Here is a 22628-nt window from a genome sequence, read left to right as displayed (position 1 = left end):
AGATTTACACCAATGATTTACTTGAAATTATTGGCAATTGGGATTTGAACTGCACAATGCCTAATATAAACATATATTTTTTCATTCACAGTGCTGGAAAAAATCTCATGAATATTTGTGGAAGTTTGGAATTTTTTAGACAAACAATATAGCTCAATATACATGTTAAAAAATAAAATTTAAAAAAAAAAAAAAAAAAACATTCAGTGCAGCAGGAATGCATGAAATTACATTGCTGGTCTTACATGAAAGGTACAATATGCAAGTGATTAGCATTTCACAGTATGCACACATCACAAATAAGAATAATGACACTTTGATGGAGCATAAAAAAAGTCAGACTGAGACGCAGATTTTTCATTCAAAAGTTGCACGCTTGTTTTTTGTGCTGGAGGTCATGATGTAAGGAGAAACTCCTACCAGCATATCTCAGAATTTGATCATAAGAGAAACGTAACATGCGGAGACTGTGCATCAACTTACTGTGTAATTATTTCTCATATGATTCTAGACTTATCAGAATGCAGTTGATGGGTCCAGGACAGCAACAAAAAGCAACAATGTCTGAGATGACAGACATACTGTCCATGTATAAGTACCTCTGGATCTTTTTGTACTACAGTACAAGAATCAACACCTATAATACATACACAATCTATGACTTATACAGATGCATCAATGACATGATGTGATAATTTTCTCACGGATGCATTTTTGTTTAAAGCATTACAATGGACATATTTGTGCATAGAAGCATCAAGGTGGTGATACTTGCATTCTTCACTATCATACCAATACAGAAATTGAATTGATGGCATGGATGCCACTGGGTAGACATCTAGGTTGATTTCAAATCTGCACATCTAATAGACTGACCAGCCATCGTTACATAATAGCCCCGTTCACATGCAACTCTCTTTCGTGCAGCCACCGTTTATATTAGGGAGAAATGGGGGTATGAAGCAGTTTCACCTTCAAGACAGGTTCAGATGCACATCGTCTTCCATCCCTCAACCCGTAAACAACTGCGAGCAATGAATGATGTCACAAACGCAGATCGGACTGGCAGATTTCTAACGTTTGCTCACGTCTTTTTTGGCATTGTTTACTATTGCTACCGAAAGCCATCGGAGTTTAACTCTTTAATTAACTAAAATACACCTAAATTAATTTAAAATGCAATTTATATACGAGACCAAATGGTTAAAAGTGGGAAAAAAAATCACTTATATAGCTGAACGGTTTTAAATAAAATGTTTTCCAGCTGTTAAAATTTCAAACTTTGCTTGTTGAAAAAATGAATGAAACGACAAATATTATTTACATTAATTATAAAAGTTTTAATATTGATTATAAATATTTTAGAAAATATGTTATAATTAATTCATGCATTAAAATTGTTTTCACCCTGTTTTACGAAGATTTTAAATAAAAGTTTGTAATTTATGTTTATATTAACCAATTGAATAGCACTAGGTTTTATTTTATATATTGTTATGAAATGTACAGGTGCGGTAAGACAGCTTCCCCGCAAAGCAGTTTTTAGAGTTGAACCATTTGGCGACAAAATTGGTGATTTACCATGGACGGATGGAGAACCTTTTGAAACAAATTCTTACAGGTTTAGCCCAGAATGTTCTCGAACACAAACCGAAACCTATACAAAACCTGCTGGTCCGCAGTCAGTCTGTGCCTCGTCTAGCGAGCTGATTAGTCAGTCATTGAGCAACTGTCTCGAAGTCTAGTGCCGAGTTGATCGTCCAGTGCATCAAGAGTCTTTTTGTGTATTGTGAGATAGTGCATCGTCAAGTTTTGTCTTAGACTGTGCTGAGTCGAGAGCTATACTCTTGTGTATCGTCGAGTGCACCACGAGTTGTAGTGTGGAGAGTCTAGAGAGTACGTGGAGTTCCGAGAACGACCAAGCAAAGTCGAGAGCTGTACTCTGGTGCTTTGCAGTGAAGCTTGTCTCCAACGTTATTGCCTAACAGTGTGAAGACTGTGTCGCTGAACATGTCAGCGTGTCTATAACAGTTTGATGACTGTAAAAGTGATTTTGGAGCTATCTGATTAATACTGGTAAATAAAGTGTGTTTCGATACTTCATCAAGTGTCGTTATTCACTCAAAATCTACGAACGTGAAGGAAGAAAATAACGTAACAACTAGTGTCAGAAAAGAAAAATGCAACAACTGGTGTCAGAAGTGGGATTTGTGAGTGAATGCCAGTGACCCGCCTGCAGAGGAAAGCCATGGCGGAGGAAATGGGGACTTTGATGAACTTCTTGAAAGAGATGAAAGCTGAAATGAAAGCCGGACAGGAGGAGATAGAGGCTGAGATCAAGAACGAGATAAAAGCCATAGAAAAAAAGATGCAAGAGAAATTCGAACAGATGGAAGTGGAACAAGAAAAAATTAAAAGAGTGAGATCGAGGAGCTTAGAGAGGATACTGGAGCGAAAATAGGAGCTGTGGAAGAATGATTTGAAGAAAAATTGAGAAAGTTCCGGGAAGATGTAGATGTTTCGAAAGAAAACCAGATTGAGCCCAAGAATGAAGCTGAAGATTTCAAGGTTCCACAAGTGTACTCTCATACGATAATCAAACAAAGCACATACGATGGAAAATCCTTATTGAGTGTATATAAGACCCAGTTTTCAATCGCGGCGTAAAATAACAAGTGGGACTCCCACATAAATGCTTCGCAGTTGGCTGCGTCACTGCAAGGAGATGCTGCAAGGGGTCCTCTCCGAAGACCAGATTTCAAACTTAAACGCCCTCTGGAATGCGCTGGAAATGAGATTCGAGGAAAAGTGCGCAAAGGACTGCAGCCATCTGCAGTTAAATCCCGCCAGCAGAAAATCACGGAAAGCCTTTAAGAACTTGCTTCTGACATCGAGAGGTTGGCGCATCAAGCCTATCCGGACTGCCCACCTGATGTCCAAGAAAATCTGGCCTTGATGCATTTCTTTGATGGCGTTAAGGAAGCGGAAATTCAGAAAGCTCTCAGATTGGTGGATCTGAAAGACCTAAAATCTGCTTTGGTCTATGCTATGAAGTTCGAGTCGGCTCAACAAGTGACTCGAAGAGACCGCCATTCTATTAGCGCGGCTCAAATAGAAGATCTAAATTTGGATATCTCAAAACTAAAAAAAGAAATAAGAGAGATTTAGGAGGCATTAAGACAACCTAATAAAAACAATACTGGGAAGAAAATCGTCAAGTGCTGGAACTGCGGATTGAAAGGACATCTCAACAGGAACTGTCACGTGAATCAAGAGTGGGAGAAAGCTCCCGCAAAACAAAACCAGGGTAACTAAAATGCGGCAATCTCACAGGGCAGAGGTTGCCAGGCAAAGATGCAGCCCCTTTGAAAGTTCTTCAAATCTCTTCAATGAGCGGCGGAGATAAAGGACTGTTCGCCGAAGGATACGTGAAACATCCTTGTAAGATGATCATAGATATGGGAGCAAATGTAACCATCATGAGAGCAAATGTAGCTCGAGAATTGAGCGAAACGTTGCACTGGACTCCGCCCTGTGTGACTTTACAAACAGTGACAGGTGATAAGATTCCCACTGAAGGTAAAATTAACATCAGCATTACCTTCGGAAATGAGACCTACCAGCACTTAGCTTTTGTCGCTAACATCGCGGACGAATTAATACTCGGACTGGACTTTTGCGGAAGTACGACTTTACGTTGGACTTTAAACGTAACGAAATGCACTCTGCAAAAGGAGATATAACTGTGTTTGAAATGAAGAGCAGCATTCTCTCAGCTCATCAAGTAACAACAAAAACAGATCAGAACCCTCTGATGACAGAATTATTAATAGCCGGCTCCATAGAAAAGAACAGCTTCAGATTTGGACTAATTGAATACCCTGAAAATAGCCTACGAGAGGTATTAGTGGCCTCCTCATTAGTAGACCTTTCGAAAGATTTTATCCCTGTGAGAGTGGTGAATGTTAGCCACAGACCGAGAAAGATACAAAAGGGTAAAGTGCTAGCAGCATGCACTCCAGTTACTTGCGTTTACAAAGTCCCACTCAAAATTCCGACTGAGGCAGCTAGGAAATTAATGGAAGAACTTCTGCAGAGTGCAAATTTAACCCACGAACAAAGACGTGTGGCAGAGGAAACAAACAATTTGAAGATCTATTTTCTAGGACATCCAGATATGTTGGTTGCACAAAACTGACACAACATCGAATTGATACGGGGGATCACTCTTCGATAAAGCTGCATCCCAGACGTCTACCATTCGCAAAACAGGAAGAGGTTGGAAATCTGCTGGAGATGCAAGAAAATGATAGCATCGAAAATTCCACAAATCCATTGGCATCTCCTATAGATCTCGTCCGGAAGAGAGATGGCTCGACAAGATTTTGTGTCGGAGACTAAATAACGTCACTAAGAAAGACAGACCCTCTTCCCAATATTGACAATACTCTAGACACCCTATCAGGACACAAATGGTTTTCGACTCTGGACCTCAAGAGTGAATACTGGCAAGTGGAAATTCATCCCGATGATAGAGAGAAAATTGCGTTCACTGCCGGTCAAGGACTCTGGCAGTTTAAAGTTATGCCTTTTGGACTCTGTAACGCCCCAGCAACATTTGAACATCTGATGGAGACAGTGCTTCGTGGTCTATCTTACGAATCCTGTCTGGTCTACCTAGACGACATCATTATAGTGGGCTGTACTTTCGAGGAACATCTAGAAAATATCAGGAAGGCGTTCCAGAAATTGAGAGATGCCAACCTTAAACTGAGTCCTTCGAAATGCAAGTTGTTCCGCAGTGAAGTTACCTATCTCGGGCACGTAATCTCTGCCGAAGGTGTCCACACAGATCCAGAAAAGGTGTCGGCAATTAAGGACTGGGAAGGTCATGTGGATATTCATCAACTACAGAGCTTCCTAGGACTCTATGTATTACAGAAGATTCGTGAAGGGGTTCTCCAACATCACAAGGCCTCTGCATAAATTAATCGAAAATAAAAAATTCCTGTGGACTGAGGAGTGTGAGAAGTCCTTTAATCAATTGAAGATGGCATTAATATCTACGCCTGTGCTCATGTATCCCCAGAGCAACAAACAATTTATATCAGACACAGATGCAAGCAATGAAAGTGGAGCAGTCCTTTCTCAAATGATTAATGGTCAAGAGCGAGTAATAGCCTATTGGAGTAAGTGCTTGTCCAAACCGGAAAGGAATTAATGCGTCACCCGTAAAGAATTGCTTGTTATCGTAAAGGCCATAGAACATTTCCATCATTATCTCTGGCAGAAAATTTTTATTGCGGACTGACTATGCTTCTCTAACCTGGCTACTGAATTTCAAAAATCCCGAAGGACAAATAGCTAGGTGGATTCAAAGACTCCAGGAATATGACTTTGAGATAAAACATCATAAAGGCTCCTCACACAGAAATGCGGTTGCTTTATCCAGGAAGACTTGTCCTTCACACTGCAGGCATTGTTCAAGAGCCAACAGTAAGTACGGGTTTGTGAATTCGAGTATCTGGCAAATAACATCTTCAACATCAATTGATCCAGATCCGTGGAGTGATGAAAAAATTAGAGAAGACCAATTAGCGGATCCTGACATTAGGCCAATAATAGAACTGAAGGAATCATCCAGTACAAAACCCAAGTGGCAGGACATTTCTTTTTCTGTCCTACAAATAAAAGGTGCTGGGCTCTCTGGGATTCACTCCACTTCCGAAATGCAGTCTTATATCGACTATGGGAAAGCAACAATGGAACTAATAAGAGTTGGCAGCTGCTGCTTCCTTGAAACTGAATATGTGATGTTCTGAAGGAAATACACAGTAGCTCAACGGGAGGGCATTTCAGCTGTATGAAGACACTAAACAAGGTCCGAGAGCGCTTCTTCTGGAGTTTGGCGAGAAAAGATGTTGAGAAGTGGTGCCAATCTTGTGATGCTTGCGCAGCCAGGAAATGACCGAAGGGACGTAGCCGAGGAAGGATACAATGTAGGAGCACCTTTCGAGCGAATTGCCCTTGACATACTTGGACCGTTTCCTCGGACCACAGATGGCAACAAATACATCCTCGTTGTCATGTGTCACGACAGCTGAAGTTCTGTTACAAAATTGAGTGCCCAGATTTGGGACCCCCTCCAGATTCATTCCGACCAAGGCAGGAACTTCACTTCAGCTGTGTTCAAGGGACTCTGCAACTTGTTGGAAATCAAGAAAACCCAGACGACCCCGCTACATCCGCAGTCTGATGGCATGGTGAAGAGGTTTAACCCTGCACTGCTTGCGCGGCGTCTCACAGACGACAGGGATGTTTCTTTTTTAATTGCTTTATAAACGGATGCGCGAGCAAACTTATGCTACAATCTACCTTTCTGTCAACTATACACAAATATGTAGAAATCATCGAAGCGAGTGCTGAGAGGAAGAGGTTATAAGCCGATGAGCACCGCTGGAGTCTAGGAGACGCCACGCGACTGTTTTTGATTCTAAAGTTAAGTATTTTAAAATTTATATATTCTAGTATTTTTAATTTATATTATAAACAGCTGTCTCTAGTAATGTTCATTTCTCATTTTATTGAGAAATGAAAGAAATTGTATATTTAATTTTAAATATAAAAAGAATGTATTTATTTCTTACCTTTAGAGTCAAGATGACTTCTCAGAAAAAATTCACTATGGCATATGAACGTGACAGAGAAATAGTACTACGTATGCTGATGGAAGAATATGAATCAGATGATGAGTTTTATGATTATAGTGATGAAGAAGATAGAGTGGAAACGAGAAGAAAACAAAGACACCGAGCAAGAAAGACTCCAATGATAGCAATAGTGATGATTATATTGCCGATAATTATTTCCTAGGCCGGAATAAATCATCAAAATGATGAAAAGTTTGCCCACCTAACGCACTCGGCGACATAATATTATCACTCATTTGCCAGGGGTGAAAGGTGTTGCAAAAAATGCTCGAAAGCCGGAGTAATGTTGGGCATGATTTTTCGACAGTGGCATGCTATCTAATATAGTTAAGTTCAGAAATGAAAAGATGTCCACAGTACAGGAAAATTATTCTCGGGAAAGGGCTGCCCATTTGACCGACATAATTGAAATAAAAGCGCTTCTAGGCGTATTACTCATTCTTGCTTCCAGAAAGGACAATCATGCAAATAACAAGGACATATAGTCCTCTGGCAAAACGGGTATTGAGTTATGCAATCTAATAATGTCTGAAAATGATTTAGGTTCCTTTCATATTGTTACAGGTTCGACAATAGCGATTGTTTGCTTCAAAATAATCTTACTTTGGTTGGGACTATTACGTAACTAAGGAAAATAAGGTGGTTCTAATTCTCTCCACTATGCATCGTGATAATGTAATTGATGAGTCATGTGAAAAAAACAAGCCACAGATGATAACCTTTTATAACGCAACTAAATCAGGAGTTGATACTGTTGACCAGTTGTGTAGCACTTAGAATATCGCCAGGAAAATGAACAGATGCCCTATGGTCATATTTTATAGCATGATGAATGTAGTAGCTATAAATGCTCAAATAATATATCATGCAAATAACTTATCAATCAACACCAGGCGCAGTGGATTTTTAAAACTTTTGGGTAGCTTACGATTCCTTGCATAGACGTTCTCAAAGTTTATCATTACCTAGAAACCTCAAGGAGGATATTCAGAGCATTTTCCCAGATGAGGGTATAGTTCAACTTACAGTAGAGGCTTGAACTACCAAAAGGAAGAGATGTCATGAATGTAGTCTCTCCAAAAACAGGTACACCAAGTACAAATACCGCAGTTGTAAACATTTATATGTTTAGAAAACACTCAGCAAATATGCATTGATTGCTAGTTTGTGCAACTAACTAAATGAGACAATTTCACTTGTATTTTTCATTTGTATTTGAGTTAAGTTGAATAACATTAAGTCTCACTGTAAACTGAAGTTTTGTTATTTGTGTTTGTAATAGGATACCATAAATATATGTATGCTATTTCAATAATCCCTTTGCATTCATAAATTTGAGTTGAATAACCTATATATATATTAGTACAGCAAAAATATACCTGGCGTCTCTGTAGGGTTAACTGTACAATCTCGAACCACCTCTCGCTCATGGTTTCCAAAAACCTAGAAGACTGGGATTGCAAGCTGGCCCTGTTCCTGCTTGCTTACCGTAGTGCCGTCCACGAAAGCACTGGCTCTTCTCCATCACAGATGCTCTTTGGTCACGATCTCAGTCTGCCAAGTGACCTGCTCTTTGGCCGCCCTCCGGATGTACATTCCTCGCCTGAGGAGTACATGCAAGACCTGCAGGCCCGATTGGAAACAGTACACAGGTTTGCTCGAGAGCGAATCAACATGTCAACGGACAGGATGAAGAAGAGATATGATCCAAGAGCCACCGAACATCAATTCCAGGAAAACGACAAGGTTTGGCTGTGGAATTCAAGTTGTCGTAAGGACGCTGCTCCCAAACTGCAGTCACATTGGGAGGGTACCTATACAGCGTTCAACAGACTGAACGACGTTGTGATAAGGATCCGTAAATCTCCCAATTTCAAACCCAAGGCCGTTCATTATGACAGATTAGCCCCATACTATGGCTATAGTACTTAGTGCTTCTCATTTTTAGAGGTATGCATAACTCTTGTGCATGAGTTTTCTTACTTAGTTTCTGTGTAAAGTTTGTATGTAGTGTAAATGTTTGTTTCTTTAGTTATGTTATTTGTTTGTTTTATTGCCTTTGTATCGAATTATGCTTCTGACCAAGGAATGTACTGCCCGGGACATGCAGTCCTTGGGAGGGGGCCAGTGTTACGAAATGTACAGGCATGGTAAGATGGCTTCCCCGCAAAGCAGTTTTAGGGTTGCCACATTTGGCGACATACCATGTATGGATGGAGAACCTTCTGGAACGAATTCTTACCGGTTCAGGTCAGAATGTTCTTGAACACAAGCCAAAAGCTATATAAACCCTGCTGGTCCGCAGTCAGTGTGTGCCTCAGCTAGCGAGCTGATAGTCAGTCACTGAGCGAGTGTCTCGAAGTCTAGCGCCGAGTTGATCATCGAGTGCATCGAGAGAGTTTTTTAGTGTATTGTGAGATAATGCATCGTCGAGTTTTGTCTTAGAATGTGCTGAGTCGAGAGCTATACTCTTGTGTATCGTCGAGTGCATCACGAGTTGTAGCGCGGAGAGTTTCGAGAGTACGTGAAGTTCCGAGAACGACCAAGCAGAGTTGAGAGCTGTATTCTGGTGCTTTGCTGTGAAGCTGTCTCCACCGTTATTGCCAGACAGTGTGAAGACTGTGTCGCTCAGTGTGTTTATAACAGTTTGACGACTGTAAAAGTTATTTTTGAAGCCGTCCTGATTAATATTGGTAAATAAAGTGTGTTTCGATATTCCGTCAAGTGTTGTCGTCGTTATTCACTCCAAATCCATACAAACCCCGTAACGAACGTGAAAGAAGAAAATAACGTATTAACTGGTATCAGAAAAATAATGTAACAATATGTACAGGGAGCATGCTTTAAATTCGTATTATATAATTTTCAAAATTTTTCGCCAGGAAAATTTAAATAAATAAGAACATAAATAAAACTTTACATTTAATGCATATAATAATAGAAATAAATTATAAAACACAAATATAGATCAAATTGGAACAAGAAGCTAAGAAAGTTGCATACAGGGTGGAAAAAAGGGTATGGGATTCATACTCACGACCCGAAAAGTTAAACCCTGTTACCGTCAACTTTACTTTTTTCGTGAATCGCACAGAAGTATGCTTATTCAGGAAAATCGCAGTAAATGGAAAACCACTTCATTTTTATGAACGAAACTTTTTTTTTATTTTACACTTAAATATATACTGTACGATTATTTAACAAAAACAAAACAAAACAAAAATTATAAAATCACAAAAATAAACGATTTTTAAAATTTTACAATGTATTCAAAAATATTTTTTCATAACAAGTACAAATAGAACTGATAACACGTTAATAGTTCTTTACAGTATTGTACCGTTCAAAGCATTTTCCTCTATGAAGAGGAACACCACAGAAGCTACATATGAAACCTGTTTCACTTCGCACTTTTTTGACTGCGTACATGCGACATTGTCTTTGTGGATTTTTCTTTTTTCCGGCACCAACAATTTTCTCCAATACGTGTTTGCACATATCCATGGACAATCTTCTAGAAGGGTTGTGTTTTGATATCATTTGCTTTATTTTTTCGTCTTTGTCGAATCTGATCGGCCCGATCTACTCCTTTCAGAGTGCCCTACTTGTTGTATTCGATCAGAGCATTTGGCTTTATAATTTTTTGTCTCTTGATATGATCAACATTACTACTTTCTTTCATTTCCACGGAAGGGATTGAAGAGATGAGACTGACTTCTTTCTTGGATAGCCAGATATCATTTTTTCTTCGAGAGATTGTTTCTCCTTTTTTTTTTTTCAAATTAGTTTTTTCAGGCACTCTGGTAGACCTCTATTCTTCCTAATTGTTCTGCAAATTCGTATTTTTTTTGTAAAAGGGCTTCTGTGTTATCGATGCTGTTGTAGTAATTGTCCATGTACAAATGGTGCCAGACATCAGTATATGGCGAAACTACCATGAGTATCGTTTCGATCAAACGTAATCCTTGAGCTGCATAAGCTTCAAAATTGCAAATATAACCAGTGTCACACTTTCAGACAATATTCGTATGAGTATGCCATATTTTATAATTTTTCCAGCATCGTAAACTATAAAAAACAATCGTCCTCTCCAAGGTATTATGCCCTCATCTAATGATACTTGTTGTTTCGGTTTGTAAATGTCATTGAATTTTTCAACAAAATAATTTAGTATAGGCTTGACTTTGAATAATCGATCAGAATTGTCTGTGATGCCTTCATTGTTATTGAAGTGCCAAGCCTTCCATATTTGGCGAAATCTATCCCTTGACATAGTTTTTGAAAAAAAAAAAAAGGGTATACTTGCGCAGACATCAGTTGACCAATAGTCGCCTCGGGCATCTTTACAAACGTGTCCCATGAAAATAATAAGCCACAAAAGTTTCTTCATCTCCGGAATCGTAATATCTCTCCATTTCATGTTTTTGGGAGATATTTTGAACTGATTCATATTTTGATAATAATACCTGTTTGATTCCGCGACTACATATGCAAAAACGTAATCGACTATAAATAACTTTACTGCATCAGCTGTGGATTCAGGAACATTAGCCATGTTAGTTATCCCAGGATGAACCAAAAACTCTTCAAGGTCTGGAGGATTGTCAATCGATGATTATTCATCTGCTTCTTTATCAGAAGTTGTTTCAGGACTAGTAGAAATTCTTCGGACGAACACTCGAGAACGTGGAATAATTTCATCATCGTCAATTTCTTCGATATCTTAACTTTCAGAATCACTATCATTCGAAAAGTCCGATAATCCGTCGACGCATATTCCTTCACCACTATCTTTGTCACAATGGTTCATTTTATCAATTTATTTAATCAATAATCAAAAACCAAGCTTCAAATTGACAAACTGCAAAAAAAAGTAAAAATACGCTGCCTGCATGCCATACGTATTTTTACGTGACCCGCGCTCTAGTGACAGACTGCAAAAAACGTAAAAAAACATTGCCCGCATGCTATATGTATTTTTACGTGACCCGCGCTCCAGTGACAGACTGCAAAAAACGTAAAAATACGTTGCCCGCATGCCAAGTGTTAAAAATCATGTTCTACGTACCATAAAATTAAGTTCAACAGCAGTATCGCAAAATAATTTTAAAACGAGCATACCTTTAGAATTTCCAATACAGAGTCTCGCATGCAGGAGATAAAGATTCCCCCCCCCCCGAGAAGTTTTGCCATTGCTCGCTTTGAAATCAGTGACAGTGAAGCGAAAAGTTGTTTAAGAGCTCTTTACTAGAAAAAATGAATTTTGAAATGCTTATGTTTCACTTCTTGCTTAGAAACTCAAGTATCCTATCATTTATATTAGAAATAGAAACAAATTATAACCCATTCAAAAGATAACCATGTATGTCAGTGAATTGCCAAAAATATTCCTCCAAAATGCTAATTCACATTCAAAATAGTAGTCGTAAAAACTGACAGAAATTTAAGATGATTAAAATTAAGGACCTTCTGCCGATTTTGACCAAAAGTAAGGACTTTTAAGTACCAAAATTTGATTCCAAAAAATCTAAGGACTTTTAAGGACTCTTAAGGACCGTAAGATCCCTGATAATACAGGGAGATAATATTTGGTGGCAACAATTTGAAAAGTGATTCGCCGTTCTCAACGCAAAATGCCAAAACGAAATAAATAGTCCTTCAGGGCAAATTGTCCCTTTGGACTAAAAATTTTCTTTCAGCTTAAAATTATCTTGACCTACAACACTATTTAATAATATTTATAAAAAAAAGCTAGATGAAAGATCTTAAATTCAAAAAAAAATCATTCAAAATGTACAGAGTCCCCTTGTTTTGTTGAAGACGATATGCACGTCTTTGGTTTTAATTTGAACAGTATTTATGGAATACCCAGCATCAGATAACCTTGTCTATACTAGTTTACAAATTTCCGTATTTCGTAAGGTTCCATCTAATTTTTTTGGATGATACCGCATCCCCAGATATCTATCAACACGATTATTTTGCTGACAGTCCAGCGAACAGTCAGTTGCATGTCAGCCATGTTGTTCGTTCAAATTAGTGAACAGCGCAATCGCGCAGTACAGTATGGGAAATCTCCCCATTTGCCCTGCTCTAGAGAGGTAGGAACATTCAACCAAGTTCTACCTCCCAAGCTATGTGAATGGGACATGTTAGAAGAACCGGTTTTCGCTACCAGTTGAATCTGCTCTTGTGAACGGGGCTTATAAGGTTTTTATGCTTGTGACTATGTCCTATCTCAGGGAATTTTGTCAGCCTACTTATATCAACAGGGCAACGCAAGACTGCATGCCAACTTATGTAGAGCATCCAGAAAATGTTTCCCTATTTAAAAAAAAAAAAAAAAACCTCACACTTTCAAGAACACATTTATTGGCAACAAGTACAGCAATGTTTCAGCTATTTTTCAATATAGCCACCACCAGAACTGAGACACTTGTTGTATCATGGGATCAACTTTTGTATCCCTCTCTCATAGAACACTGCCACCTGTGAATGAAACCAGCGTGTGACAGACATCTTCAGCTCTGTCGTTGCCAAAACGTTCACCAGAGGACAGGAATTTCTTGATGTGCACGACATCGTGAAAATCGCTGGGAGCAAGATCAGGGCTATAGGGTGGATGATCAGACAACTCCCAGCCAAATTCCATCAAAACAGTTGCTGTGTGTCGAGCCGTTTGTGGACAAGCATTGCCATGGAGGAGCACAACACCTGCAGTAAGCATTCCATGCCTCTTGTTTTGAATGGCACCTTGCAATTTCCGCAGTGTTTCACAGTAACGGTCAGCGTTTACTGTTTCACCACGTAGAAAGAACTCTGACAGGGTTGCCACTCAAACAGGAGAATGAAATTCCCTGACTTTTCCAGGTTTTCCAGGTATGTTTCGAGAAAATTCCAGTCTATTCACGTAATGTACGTTGGCTGTGCTAAGAGGTAAATTAATTATGGTATTACTTGTACTGTGTAGCAAATTCACTTAATTATTCAATAAATCCCAGAGGACATTTATTCTTAATTATTCACTTTGTTTGATTGGTACACTTTGTTTGATAATTTTGTTTACTTTTCCACTTAAAAAAGCTTAATAAATTTAAGATATATACATTGGATAATAATTGTACGTTTTATTTAATTATTACTCATGATCACCAGTTCAACATGAGGCTAATCCGGTTCTTATAAATCACAACGCAATGCTAAAAGTTAGGTTAGATTTTAGGTAAATTTAATTTGTGTGAGGTGTCTTCTTAAAAGGCACCTTAACACTTGAAAACACAAATATAATTATAATAGGAGTTGTTTTCTATACTGAAGATTGAGATTAGAATCTGCCCAATCTGTATTAAAATAAGGCTTTTCTTGCAGACATTCTGCAGCTAGATGAAAGAAAGAAATCTATTTAATGATATTTTTTTACTAAATTGAGGTATTTTATATTTATTTCACAGCATACATAAGGAAAAAATATGTGCATTAAATTTTGTGATGTCATCATACTGCTAGAATTAATTTCAGGATTATGCCAGAGAAAATTTCCTGAAATTTGGAAATATTATTTACTAATGATAAATAAATTTAGAGGGAAGATGCAACATTAAATGATATGAATAACATAAAAATAATTACTTAAAAATTGAATTAGAATAATCAACGATATTTTAGCGAATATAGTTAGCCTAGATGACTGATTACTATTTTTTTATTTTACTGCAAAATGACAAGGTATTTATTAAAAAGAAAAGAAGCCAAAAAAGAATTTGCTATAAAATCCTAGTATACAGTACGGCCTTCGCACGATTTTGAAAATTGTCGCCAAGAACAAAATGACCCGTTCACTGCTCATCACCATGTCGCCAAATCCCGCTGAACCATACATGGAGATTATTTTAACCAAAGAACGTCTATGTAAAGAAGAAAAGGTTCCATACACGTAAATGCTATTACGCCGCTAGAAAGCGGAGGGAAAATTTGCAAGGGATTTGGTGACGGAACCTGGCGGCCAGAATTTCCCTCTCCGCGATGTGTTCAGGAAATTGAGAAACACGTGTTAAGAAAAAACGTTCTTTGAGAAAAAAGATAACTTCGAAAATCCGTTTCTAGATTATTGAGAAAAGTCCAAGAAACTTTTTATCAAAGAACGTTTTTTCTTGGATTTTTCGCAATAATTTTAAAAACGGATTTTTGTAGTTTCCCCCCCCTCAAAATAACTAATCCATGAATTAATTTACTTGCGCCAAAAAGTATTTTCTTTTCCTTTAGAGTTTAAAGAAATTTTAAACGATATTCATTTTATGAACTCTTGATAACGTGACCTTCGACACCGGTTTCGAGCTTTGGCGACAGATATATCGCGCATGCACAGCTGTTTCCCTCTATGATGGAACGGAGCCACGTCTGTTGCAGAGAGGTTTTCCTTCTTTACAATACATATTTTTTGATTCTAACCTTCATGGTACCGTATACTAGGATTAAACCCATTTTCTTTAGTTCATGCACTGCACATGCGATTCTCGAGGTTACTGGAAACCAAATGTTGCGGGAAACTTGCTTTGCCTTTCTCAAAGACAATCAAATTGGAGCTGCGAAAATTGGCTCTATGCCAGCTGCCCGAATGACACTCACGTGATACACAATTCGCCAAAAAAGTGATCTCTTCCGACGTCGGCGCTAAACTCGCCGTTTTTGGCGGGATCGTTGTATGAAATTCCCCGACTTTTCCAGATTTTGACTAAAACACTTAAATTCCCTGACTTTTCCCTGAATTTTTTGGTCAATTTCCGAATTCCGACTTTTTCCAGTTTTCCAGGTAGTGTGGCAACCCTGCTCTGAGCAGAATGCCCTTCCTGTCCAAGAACACTGTGCACATTACTTTCCATACTGACAGCGTCTGTTTGAATTTCATCCTGACCGGAGATCCACTATGCCGCCAATGCATTGACTGCTACTTGGTTTCCAGGATGAAGCGTGAAATCCAAGTCTCATCGGCCGTGACAATCCTGTTGAGAAACTAGTTGCAGTCATCATGATAGCATTGCAGAAGTGTCAGTGCTGCTTCTAAGCGTTCAATTTTTTGTTTGGGTGTCAGGTTTTTCAGCACCCACTTAGCACACCATTTTTTTGAACAGCAGGTGCTTAGTGACAATCTCATGCAACAAGGATCACGATATCTGCAGAAAATGGCTACTCAGCTACGAAATCGTGAAGTGACGGTTCTCCATCACGCGCTGCCGCACAAGCTCAACAAGATCATCATTGATGAGGGATGGTCGTCCACTGCGCTCTTAATCATGGACACTTTGATGACTTTCCAAAAACTGCCTACACCGGCGACGCACTATCTGCTTACTCATGATGTTCGGCCCATAGACCTGACAATGAATTTCAATTGGCACAATGCTTTATGCATTCAAGAACTTTATCACCGGCCGAACCTTGCAGGCGGTGGGAGAAGGAATAAGAGCTTCCATTTTGGACCACTGCTACCACGCTACTGGCATGAGGCAGGACCTGTCCAGCTGGCATATGATTGATACGTCATAGATCTGTTATTCTGAATGTGCCTCGTACATTTCCTCCACACTGTTTGACTCTTGTCTTAGCTGGCACATTCTCCAGATCTCTCACCTACTGAAAATATCTGATGATTGATTGGACAGATACTGGCATGACAACACTTGCCGATTAGTAGGACAGATGAACTCTTGTGTCGAACTGAAGACTGCCATCCAATGTCTGTTTGATTCCATGATCAGCTACATAACATCCATCTCTGGCACGTATTATTGCCAGAGATGGATGGTTAGAATATTGATTTCTAGGCATTCTGTACCTCAAAACTGCATAAGTGTTTAACCATTTCACTTTTCCATTACTATATATATATATGTACGTAATATAAATATGATTCTGCTAAACACTTTTCTTTACAGTGGAGCACTTCCTTCATGCTAGCAGAGTATGTTTAGATTTCAATCTATTTTATCATTTATTTCCATAAAGCAAACAAAATCTATAACAAAAAAAACTTTTCTTCTTTTTGTCTAATACTATTAACATGTATAATATCCAAATTGTTTTTATCATAATACTCTGTTTTTCCCTTTTAAAATGCTGTTTGGGATCCATATTCATTTCACATGCAAAGTCTAAAGTTTGAAAAATTTATTTAAATAATTTTTTACTTATATCTTAACATTTAAAAAAATCACTTAGTTTTACCTTTGAAATATTTATTTACTTCTCTTGCAAAGCACCTTTCGCATATCAATTTCCGATATAAATTTTGTAAAAACAATTTACAAAATACAGGACTGTCTTACATGCAAAGCTGTTTTATAATCTAGCCAATTCATTATTGTTTGTACTATATGATTATCACAACAAAATAGTCTTTCCTTTCTTTTATTGTAGGAATACAGCAATATTACAACACAACATACAAACTGTGTTAACTCTTTATGCTAACAGCTTGGCTTCCTCCTCAAATGAGTTTCTTTATAGGGCAGAATATGAATGCCCTAATCTTTGCTTAGGTCACAGATGTACGGTCAGTTTCAAATGGTATAAAAATTCAGTTAAAAATTGACATACAAGAAGTGTGTCTAGTTCCTCACTAACAATCTGATGTTGCAAAGGACAGTTGGTTAATTATGGTGAGAATACAATTTAATCTGTTTGGCATGAATCAGCTATTAAAAATATTACCCATGAAAGGATGAATAATAAGTGTGCCAATTTATAATTTGTTCAACAACATTGATTAAGTCAATAGATATGTCTCTGCACAAACTATATATAACTACTATTGGTAAGGTAGCCCTTATAGCAACTAATTTCCAAAACATTATCAGAGAAAACATGATGATAAAATACCCACTATTATTCTGCACCCAGAAGTATACTGGCACAGTGAATGCTGTTAATTTAGTATAAGGCTGACAAATTTTCCAACCTCTAAAAATAAAAATTGCAATCTACTTTGGGATCCTCATCAGGTATTCCTTTAGGTATGGACTAATAGAATTAAACTTAGAAAACTGCATAAAAACATAACCTGAAAAACTTGGTAAAATCATTTAAGTGATACAGATTTTCATGGATATCTCTCATCTGCAAAAGTCTTTTAATAATTTTCTCAACACAAACAGGCATGGGCGACTGAACTTTCTGTCATTAATTATCTATTTTTCAAATGCTACACTGAAGAGACTTCCAATATTGCCACGTTTCAAAAAAAAAGGCTTAAGTAATATGATAATACTGAGTCAATGGTACCTATGCAACTAGAATATCAGATCTCCAAATGACAGTATTTTAAACGTGATTTTTTGGGGGTGATGAACAGAAATTAGTTTTTAAAGCATAAAATGAGAACTTTGGAAAGGGGTAATTTTACTAACTTGTAAAATACATATTTCTAGAGATGAATTTTGTGAAATAAAAAAAATCTAAATTACGAATGAAAATTTTGATGACTGTTAGGATGAAGACATAGTCCTATGTCATATAGACATATATTCCTATGTCTAAAATTATGATATCCTGAATAACAAAATGTAGAGCCAAATTTAACGCCCACAGAAATATTTCACTAAAAACTTAATTTCAGTTTGCTTCTGGATGATTTATATCACTATAAATAACATCTCTATCTGTTTTTCTAGTGCATTATAGCTATTATTAGTTATGTTGAACTATAAATTTGCTTTCAGAAGATGGTGATAGCTATACTACTAGCATACTAAAAATATGTAGTCTTTCTGATGCAAAAAATACTGGAAGCACTGGTCTGAAAATTTAATTTAAGAGAAAAAAAAGAGCTGATCTCTTATCTTTAACACATTTGACAATGAAATATCATTATCAGTTGGTAAAATATCATTATCATTATTTAAAACATTGTCATTCTTTTCTTCATCACTAGCTTCTGCAATTTCTGGAGGAACAACAACAATATCAGTTTCATTCTGGTCATTAATAACATTATCATCATCTGTTTCTTCATAAAAAATCTTTGAAGGGCTTCTTCTAATGTAAGATACATCGTTCTAGGCATTTTTAAAGCAGCCAGAACATGAAACAGAATATCGAAAGGAATGAGTAAAATAGGAGATTATCCGTTTCCTGCTGACGCTACGTCAGCGCAACACCTGTTTTCCCTTCCTTCCCAACACAAATATAAACATCTAATTGACGTAATGTTCTGATAAACGGTGACCTTGACTAAAAATAGATCGCTCGTAAAGACGGCGATTTTTTCCTTAAATATTTTCGGCAAAAATAACCATTTGAAAATTTTCCTTAAAGTACGAGATTAATTATTACAAACAAAATGATTGTTGATGGTAAATATATTTTACAGAAATAATTTTATAATATTCCCTACACAAAATCATCCGCTGGTATAAAATGTCTTAGGTAGTTAGTTATATTTATATATGCATTTGTTTTGACCATTGTGCCAACGCAACACCAGTGGCTAATGGGTTAATGTTTTGGCTTTTTAGTGTATGATAGTGTTAATTTTTGCTTTTTTTTTAATATAGTATGTGGCTATGCATGGTTTGAACAATGAGTTAAGAGAAAAAATTTCAAGCCACATAATTTACATCTGGGACTCAATACCACTAAATGCATGATGTTGCCACTCCCATAAAGTTTAGCATTTCCTATTTGGTATTATTTAATCATTAATTTGTCTGATCTATGAATCTATAACCCAGTTTGGTTTAGAATACTGCGATCGGAGAATTACCATTTATATCCATGCAGTTTTTAATTTACGCTACTACAGAAATACTGAATGTTGTATATCATTGAGATGTACGGATCATTTGATATTATGTTAACATGCTATTATTATGATTATGTTAACAAAATTTGTAATTATGTTGAGAAGTAAAAATAAATTGGTTTTAAACTAGGTTGGAATTTTGAGTCAAATCACATACAATATTTTTTGAAGGAACTACAGCAGGTGGAAATTTTAAGGTATGCATTAAATGCTCATTAACCTACTGAAACAAAAGATCACAGGAAGACTGCAAAGGGAAAGATAATGGGAATCACTGGATTGTTATAACCACTATTAGTTTTTGAGAGAAATAACGATCCATTAAAACCTTACACCTATCTTTATCAACAGCTTCTCAGACTTAATATCCAAAAGATGCTGCTGATTTTATGGCACTGTATCTACTCCACTTTTTATATCCATGAAAGAGAAATATAAAGACATTTGAAAACAATTTTTTAACACTTGAACGAGCAATTTCAAAACACATGTGAAAACAATATCAGAACTCCAAAAACTGTGCATTCCCCCCAGGATTAAGTTGAATATTGCATGAATATATCAACATCATAAATTTCAAAATTTCAAAATCATAAATAAAAATGATATATGGAACATATTTGAGGTGGCATACAGAAAAAGGAGATAATAAAATGTAGCTACCATTTTTATTTTCAAATTCATATCACAACTTAAGTATGTAAAAGGAAACAGACACATACCTTGCATTTATGAAAATTGAAAAAATTTCATACGTATGATAATTAAATACTGCAAAAGTAGTAATATGCAGTTTGCCTTAAATTAATAAAGGTTTTATTTAAATTAAGTACCTATCAAGTTCAGGGTTTGTACACATTTCTGCACACAGAAATTAAGAACTTTTAAGGACCATTAATGAAAAAAATTAAAGACCTATGAGCAAATGGGAACTGAATAAATTCAATTGAAAATATTATATCTATGCCTGAACTTCACTTTTTAATACCATCCTAAAAACAAAAGTTATCCATAAGTAGGATGCATTATTATTAAACATAGCTTAATTAACATAATTATTAATACGTTTGAGAATAAAAGAAATATGAAATTTATCAAGTAGCATTAAATATTTTACACTTATAATAACTGGACATATTTGAAAGAAGATAAGTGACATTTTAGTTACGTTTTACGGACAGTTAGCTTCTTTATTTTTAATGTCTCATTTCGTCATATACTTGCACAGTCTAGAGGTTTAGTAAATAGTAAGTAGATTTTATGTCAAGCAGCATAGGTTAAAATGAGCATTAAAATCATAATCAGCATGATTCATAACAAAAGACTGGCTGTTGTCACCGCTCCAAACCTGAAAGGTCTGATGTAGGCACAGTTAGTAAGTTTTGAAAGTTAGCTGAGCTCTGTCCGATGCAGTTAGTGTCGTAGCTTTGTGTAGAGTTCCAGGGCTTGTAACTCAGTTAATATACTTTAAGGTTCTATTAAGCTACTAAAGCACTAGAGGAGATAAGTTGTTTTGCATTATTTTAAGTTTCACAAGATGCGAAGAGTAAGTTTTACATGAATTTTTATATTTTTGTGTTTTACCTTGTGACCACTGTAAAGATTAATGAAAGGCAATATGCAAAGATAATTTTTAAGGGTAAGCACTTAGTTATAAGTAATTAAATTAGGTATTAGATAACCTTAGTCATATGGATTTACATGGACACTTAAATTAATTTTTTAATAATATTTGTTAAAAAAAACTTATTAATATCATAATCTAATAAAATTTCACAGTTTAAAATACAACAAATTCAATTTATGACATTGATTTTTAAACAATATTAGGATAATTACACATTAAACATTTATGTTTTGTAGCAACAAAACTCAACAAAATAATTATGCGTCTTTTTAATTTGAAATCCTGCCCAGACATTTTGGCTAATATATATCGATTTCCTTCTCCTTAAGCATCTTTTCTAACAATTAGTCAATATGCAAAACAACGTTCTCATTAGTTTCTGCCTTTTTTATCTCTTAACTGTCAACCTCTCCACAATGTACTGTACTACCTATGAGGGTTTACTTGATCTGGTAAAAGTTAAATAGTCCACCCCCCGACAAACATGAAACAAATTATGACTATGTGTAAAAGTAACTATAAATAAGACTTTGTTTAAAAAGAACTTAGAACATAAAGGCATGTTATTATGCTAACAAACTCAATTGCAGCTCGTGGTGATGTAATTAAACAAGAGTCAAAGTCAAGTGGTCAATTTAACTTAAATTTAATCTGGTTCAATAACTCTATCATCATAAAAAAACTCAAATATCAGCAGTGGTAATGGAAATTATCAGAGCTAATAGGAACTAATACAAGGAGCAAGTGGAGGTCGAAACCTCAGTTTAAAAACTGTCTCAGTGATTTGCAGTCTGGTGAGGAAATGGAAATGGGAAATTATAGTAAAAGCTGAAATTGTTATTAACTGGGCAATTTACATAATAATAACATAATAATCTCTGGCGAATAATTTTCTTTACATATATAGTTCGTTTCTTCAACATGTTTCCTTTTCACTTTAGAATTTTTGGATTTAATTAAAGATTTCTGTTATTCTAAAAGGGAAAATGCACTTAGAATGTATGGAAAAAGCTGTTAATTTTATTTCTTTAGTAATAGGAACATTCGGAAGAAATATGAAATACATATGATAAGGTCCGGTCACAGAGCTGGTGCGGCATAATTTTTAGAATTTAGTGACACACCGAGCAACAAAGTCTAGAAATGGCAAAACTTTTAGAATTTAGAGTTGGCATTGGAAGCAGAATTTAGAAAGGCACCAGGCAGCAGAATTTAAGATGCACAGAGACTGCATCAGGTGGCAAAATGCCTAGTGCCAGCCTTGTGTATGATGCATTAAGACATATTAAATGAATCTTTTGAATTATCAGTTTTCAATTTCTTTATTAATAAAAGAATTCCTTTGGTTCCTTTGTTCATATGAGAAGATTAGAAGCATTTTTGATATTTTCCATGCTTGTGTCTAGTGAAAAGTAAAGAAAGAGAAAACTGATGCATATTCTGAGAATTCCAAGAAATGGGGGAAAACTCTTACCATGACAAAAATTAAAGACTT

At 36.4% G+C, this 22628-nt stretch overlaps 1 protein-coding gene across 1 annotated transcript in view; it reads right to left on the bottom strand.

The window, feature by feature from the left end:
* The window catches only part of UQCR-C2 (Ubiquinol-cytochrome c reductase core protein 2), a 119998-nt gene that overhangs the window by 16717 nt on the left and 80653 nt on the right, over positions 1-22628 (bottom strand). The gene's annotated exons all lie outside the window — the stretch shown is intronic.

This window comes from Stegodyphus dumicola, chromosome X1 (assembly GCF_044657685.1).
Source record: "Stegodyphus dumicola isolate Sdum_Otavi_A_Nest chromosome X1, ASM4465768v1".
Classification (NCBI taxonomy): domain Eukaryota; kingdom Metazoa; phylum Arthropoda; class Arachnida; order Araneae; family Eresidae; genus Stegodyphus; species Stegodyphus dumicola.
Note: the sequence above shows the minus strand (reverse complement) of the source record. Positions and strands in the feature narration are given on the sequence as shown.